This window comes from Centruroides sculpturatus, unplaced genomic scaffold, assembly GCF_000671375.1.
Source record: "Centruroides sculpturatus isolate CEXI.00-Female unplaced genomic scaffold, Cexi_2.0 scaffold1948, whole genome shotgun sequence".
NCBI classification, from domain to species: Eukaryota; Metazoa; Arthropoda; class Arachnida; order Scorpiones; family Buthidae; genus Centruroides; species Centruroides sculpturatus.
The window spans coordinates 1-6,162 of NW_019386053.1; the positions used below are offsets into that span (position 1 = coordinate 1).

General features: G+C 31.3%; 1 pseudogene; it reads right to left on the bottom strand.

Moving 5' to 3' along the window:
• Positions 1-3,588: 3,588 nt before the first annotated feature.
• Positions 3,589-4,731, bottom strand: LOC111613336 (annotated as a pseudogene).
• Between the last annotated feature and the right edge of the window lie 1,431 nt (positions 4,732-6,162).

Below are 6,162 nucleotides of genomic sequence, written 5' to 3' on the forward strand. Positions count from 1 at the left end.
ATATTAATTACTTCTAAAAAATCCTAAAGAAGAGAGAAAAGCAATTGAATTGACATTAGACAGATTCTTTAATGTAATAAATATATCTACATTAATATAAACCATGTAATATGAGCGAGTTTTTCTTAAAATACTTTGAACTAATTCACAAAAATAAATAATACTTAATGAAAAAAGTAGACATTTTTGAAAATCAAATTACAGTATATATGGTCAATTTCATCAATATCAGGCTGCGCGGCCATTATAGGAATTAGTAATATAAGGGCCGGGCATTATGAATAATGACTTATTAATCACTTGTCCCCTAATACATATCCATATATAATGATAATGTATTCAGAAAAATATAAATAATATAAATAGTGCTTTTCTTTTTTCTTTTCTTTTAATGACAAAGCGGTAATTTTCAACATCATTCCCCGTTCACAATTATGTAACCACAAATTCTACGGGTTATTTTCTTATCACGTAACGAATAGAAGAATAATTTAAAATAAAAGCGATTTTAATTTTCTGTATTAAATATTCAATTCATTATATAATCGAAACTATTTTAAATTGTGTTTATCGAGAATTATTTTGTTAGAGAATCGACGGATAAATAACGACATGGCGATTGTTATCGTGTGGAATTTGAGGAGTAATTTAGTTATTTTTCGAAAACAATGAATCTCTTTTCAAAATTTGTAAACATCATTACGCGGCGCCTTCCCGAAAGCATGTTTCGAAAGTTTTATCGACATTATAAAAAAGCATTAATATAATAAACGAAGGTGAGAAAAAGATTATTTTCTTAATTTTTTAATTCAAAGTTATTTTTTAATGAAATAAATACCAAATTTTTATTTCTTCTTTAGTTAAGGTGCATTCATTATTTAATTGATTGAAAAGTAAGAATTGTGGTAAATTAATAAGTAAATTAAATCAATGATAGAAATATAATTGTCAGTTTATACCTATTCAATACAATGCTGATTGTTTTATGTATATCCTTATGGTAAAAATAATAATTTATTTTTCAGCAAGTTAAAATTCTCTCTATTTTACTCTTTAATAAATAGATCTAAATAGAGTTGTTTGGCATTTAAAGCACAGCTGTTTGTTCAATCTCATCTAGGCTAGTGAACAACTCAAAATTAACATGTATATTGTTTATTCCATGGATCCATAGTTGCATTTAGTCTATTTCACAATGACTATTGTATTGTTATTCGAGAGATGAGTTGATAAAGGAAATATGAAATTTGGTAAAATGTTATATGCCAAAACATCGCTCGAAAATTCAAGTTTTGTTTCTCTTACAGCAGTTTTGCATGTAATTTGCAATAAGACAATCTACTTTATATATAAACAAGATTTTGTTTATTAATATAAAGAAAAAGACGACAAATTAATTATTTTGATAAAATTGTAATAATACTAGGATGATAATTTTGATAAATTTAGTTGCAAATAATCAAATAATACCAATGAAAACAAAGTATACATTAAACTGGATGCAAAATCAAAATGTAAGTTCAAACTTTTAATGTCCAAAAGATTTGTACATTCAAAGGAATAACACCTAAACACAATTTCCACAAACAAGTAAAAAATTTTACTGGTCGAATGTTTTCGGCCACAGTTTATCGGCCCTCGTCAGGAACAAATGTGAAAAACGATTCTATCCGTCAAATATTGTCACATTCTAATTTTTTTTAAACTCAAAAATATGTTTGAAAAAGGCTGTAATGTACAGTTTACATCATACATAAACTACATTTGTACACTAAACTAACATTTTATATTGCACATACTGAAAATAACTAACTACCATATTTACTCACATATAAGATGACCTCACATGTAGGACGAGGTGTGACTTTAAAGATCAAAATAAAGAAAATTAGTAAAAAGGAAAAAACATTTATGAGTGATGTAATAAAGAAAATTAGATATATTAATACAATTCTAATTTTATTTCATTTAATCACAAGTAAAATATCAAATGAACATAAATGCACACATTGTCCTCCAAAAATTATTGGCATTTTAAACTTTAATGAAAACTTTTGTAAAATTGACAACATAATTTGTTCATGTAAAGCTGGACAATCGGGGTCATTTTTTAGCAATTCTTAACAGTCGAATCCACTCTCCGTCAATTACACTTATGAGTTTCTCTGAATTCTGATTTCCAAATAATCATGTTTTCACATGGGAATGGATTAAAACTTATATCAGGCTCCTGTGTAATTTTGGAATTTTAATTTGGAATTCAATTCAAAAGCTTTGCTTTTCCTATTGCTATTCATCATTACTCCTGACAATATACAAGAACGATTGAAACAACCCAGGTAATATACTTATGTTTTTAAATACAAGAGGGTAAGCATCTGGTAAAAAATACAAATACATGGCTCACAAAAATTATTTGCAAAAACTCAAATAATCTTGCTTACGCGTATAGGATGACCTAGGAATTTGAAGCTGTGATAAATGAATAAAAGCCTCATCTTATATGTGAGTAAATATGGTATATTAATATTATATAATGATATATTGTAAGTACAATCCTGGATATAGATCCATACAGGACAATAGAGACAGATCCCTAATTGTCTCCCTCCTAATATATTTTTATTTTATATCATACTACTGGAATTGGAAGTAGAAATGAGTACTGTACACAACAGGAACATCTTATTTTTATATCTACTCAAAATCGAGCAATGAGAAATTTTTCTTACTAAATGAAAAACAATGAGAAAAAGTTTTCTTACTCATTGATCCATCCCCCAATGTACAGTATATACAGAATAATGCTAATGAGTACAATCAATAATTTATTTGATTGGAAAATTCACAGTTAAGTTGCTATTATGAAATTTATAATGAAATAGAAAGATTTAATAATTTTTTTCCTATTGAATAATGTCAATTCTAAATTAACTAACATGTAAACGAGTTTTATTATTATAAAAGTTTTTGTATAGAAAATAAAAATTCTGAAATACAGCCATATCCTTGTGTAATTCAAATATTGAGAAGTTCCCCACTATTTTTATGAGAAATTTATAACTCAATCCCAATCTATCCAAATAACCCATCTAATTTTCTCAAATACACTAAAACATTGCAAAAATATTATTTTTTCCATTAATTGTAATTTTGATATATGAAACACTACAAATGTGAATTGTCTAATTCAGTGTTTCTTAACAGGGAGGCTGCGGCCCCCAGGGGTCCATAAGAAGTTTGCCGGGTTGCCAAATTATGCAAAATTTCTTTCAGAATATAATAAAAAGAAAATTGATGTATAACTGAATATTATATTGAAAAGTGAAATAAGAAAGATAAAAAACATAAATATGAAAACTTTATTTCTTATTTCTTCCTACATACAACTTTGTTAGTACAGAAGAAAAAAAGGCAAATATGCTACTCACACATTTTATTTTTTGTTAAAAATTAATGAGTTTTTATGCTTAATTGTGAAGTTTGAATGTTACTTAAATAGATAATGAAATAATATGTTTTACATTTATTATATAAAAAATAAAGCAATAATAAATTGATTTTTTTTAACAAATATAAATTATTATTAAAAAAATGGGGGTCACAAAAAATTATGAAATATTTGGTGGGTTGCGAGTATAAAAAGGTTAAGAACCTCTGGTCTAATTGTCTTGCTAATATACTTTGAGATTATTAAATGATATACAGTGTGTTTTGAAACTCATGGGCAAAAGTTTAAAGGATGATAGAAAACATCTAAACAAACAATTTTCACCATACAATGCATGGGCAGAGAGCAAGCAGTGAACTACTAGGAGGTATATGTTACTGTCACATAAAAGAACGAAACACCAAATGGATAGAGGAGGTACTAAATAATTTTATTGACAGCATATGTGGCAAAATTACAGAAACTGCTTAAAAGAGCGACCGCCTTCAGTAATGCAGGCATTACACTTGCGATGTAGCGAGTGGCACACTTTTTCAAACACACCTGGCATGTCTTGGACAGCACAGCAGCAACAGAAATCCTGGCATCTAGGTCCTTGTCGCAGTCGATGGGGCTTTTGTACACAAGACTTTTCAAATTGCCCCACAGGAAAAAGTCCAGACAGGAGAGAATGGGCGAGCGTGCTGGCCAAGGTGTGGGCCCACCCCAACCAATCCATTGTCCTGGGAATTTAGTGTCTAAAGTGCTCCACACATCCAAGCTGAAATGGGGTGGTGCTCTGTCATTCTGGAACCACATACGTGCTTGTATGTTGGCTGCAACAGGTTGAAATAATCTGGCAATACCTGTTGTAAAAATGTGAGCTATGTTTTGCCATCCAGTTGGACTGACAGAAGGTATGGGCCGATCAAATGGTCACCCACAATTCCAGCCCAAACATTTATGCTGAAATGCTTCTGATATGCATGAGGAAGTGTGACATACAGATTGTTAGATGCCCACACATGAAGGTTGTGCATATTAGAAATGCCTTCACGAGTAAAGGTGCATTCATCCGTGAATAACATATGTGCACTAAAATCAGGCTGCACTGCTAGCTGTTGTAAAAACCAATGTGCAAACTCGACACGTGGCACATAATCTGCAGGTATCAAGGCTTGCATGTTCTGTGCATGGTAGGGGTGTAATCCTTCATTTCGTAGTACTCGCCAAACAATCATGTGGGGCACATTTACAGCACGGGAAACCTCTCGCATGCTAATATCCGGATGATCTTCCACTTTTTGCAGAATGTCCTCTACAACTTGTGGTGTTCACACACTCCTGCCACACCCTGTATCATGCATGCTGGTGACAAAGGATCCCATTTGCACAGGCACTGATGCAATCGCTTGAACATTTTTCAGTTTGGCACGTGTCTTCTCGGGAAACGCTGCCTGTACAGTCTTTTGGCTTCCAGAGCATTCCCATTTACAAGACCATACATAAAATGCATGCCACCTTTTCCTGATTACTGTACGTCGCCATGCCTTCTGAAATCCAAGGTAGAAATGACAATGTATAAGAAAACTCGTGCTTTATGCTTTCCATTACAGCATCATCTAGCCGTTCACAGCTTGCTCTTTGCCCATGCATTGTATGGAGAAAATTGCTTGTTCAGATGTTTTCTATAACCCCTTAAATTTTTGTCCATGAGTTTCGAAACACCCTGTATTTGTGAGTAGTAACACATTGAGTAAGTTTGTATAATTCTCCCTATAGGAATTGCAAGAGAGAACTGTACAAACTGTACAATGATATTTCATTCAATATCTGATATATTTCATTCAATATATTGAAGCTTTTATGTTAAAATATTACTATAAAACAGAATAACAATAAAAATAAACAAATGAGATGGTGATCCTTGATGAACTGCAAAGAATAGGGTTATAAATTTTATGATAAAAATTACTAAACTGCACAACTACAACATAACATAGATACCACTGAAACAAATGAAAAAACTGGGAACAGAGTTACTCCCTACTTCAAAATTTCACTAGTGTGACTTTTGAATTATTCACAAATTCTTCAAATAAATTTGTAATATCAGGATTCTTTGCTTTAAATATTACAATCAAACTTCACTCTTGTAGAACAAACACTGATACAGTAGAGCCTCGAAAACTTGGCACTCGATAACCCGGCACTCCGGATAACTTGGCCACACCCTGGCAGGGCAAAAAAATCCTTAGTTAATTAATTTTTATGATAAAGACAGCTTTATGCCTCATAAAGTATTTTTCTGAGGTCTGTCTTATCAGGTAAATTACTGTACAGTGTATTCATTAATTTTCATTTTCATGTAGTAAAGGCTCTATGACTGCTCTATGCCTTCATAAAAGACATACTTTTCCTTTGTTTAAGGGTATTTGGGCAGTTTATTCTCTGTTGTATTCTCAAGTAAACAATACATACAAGTACAGTACAGTATTTTCTGAAGAAACACTCATACTTATTCTTTTTTTAACCCCATTCCCGATAACCCGGCATTTTCACAAACTCGGCCACCCTTCAGTCCACATTAGACCGAGTTTATGAGGCTCTACTGTACAAGGAGTTTGGATTCCAGAGTAAAGCCTAGTTGCATACCAAAGTATTAAAATTACCATAAAATTATTATTAGTTTTAAAATTGTAAAATTACCTAATTGAATCTGTTGCAACATA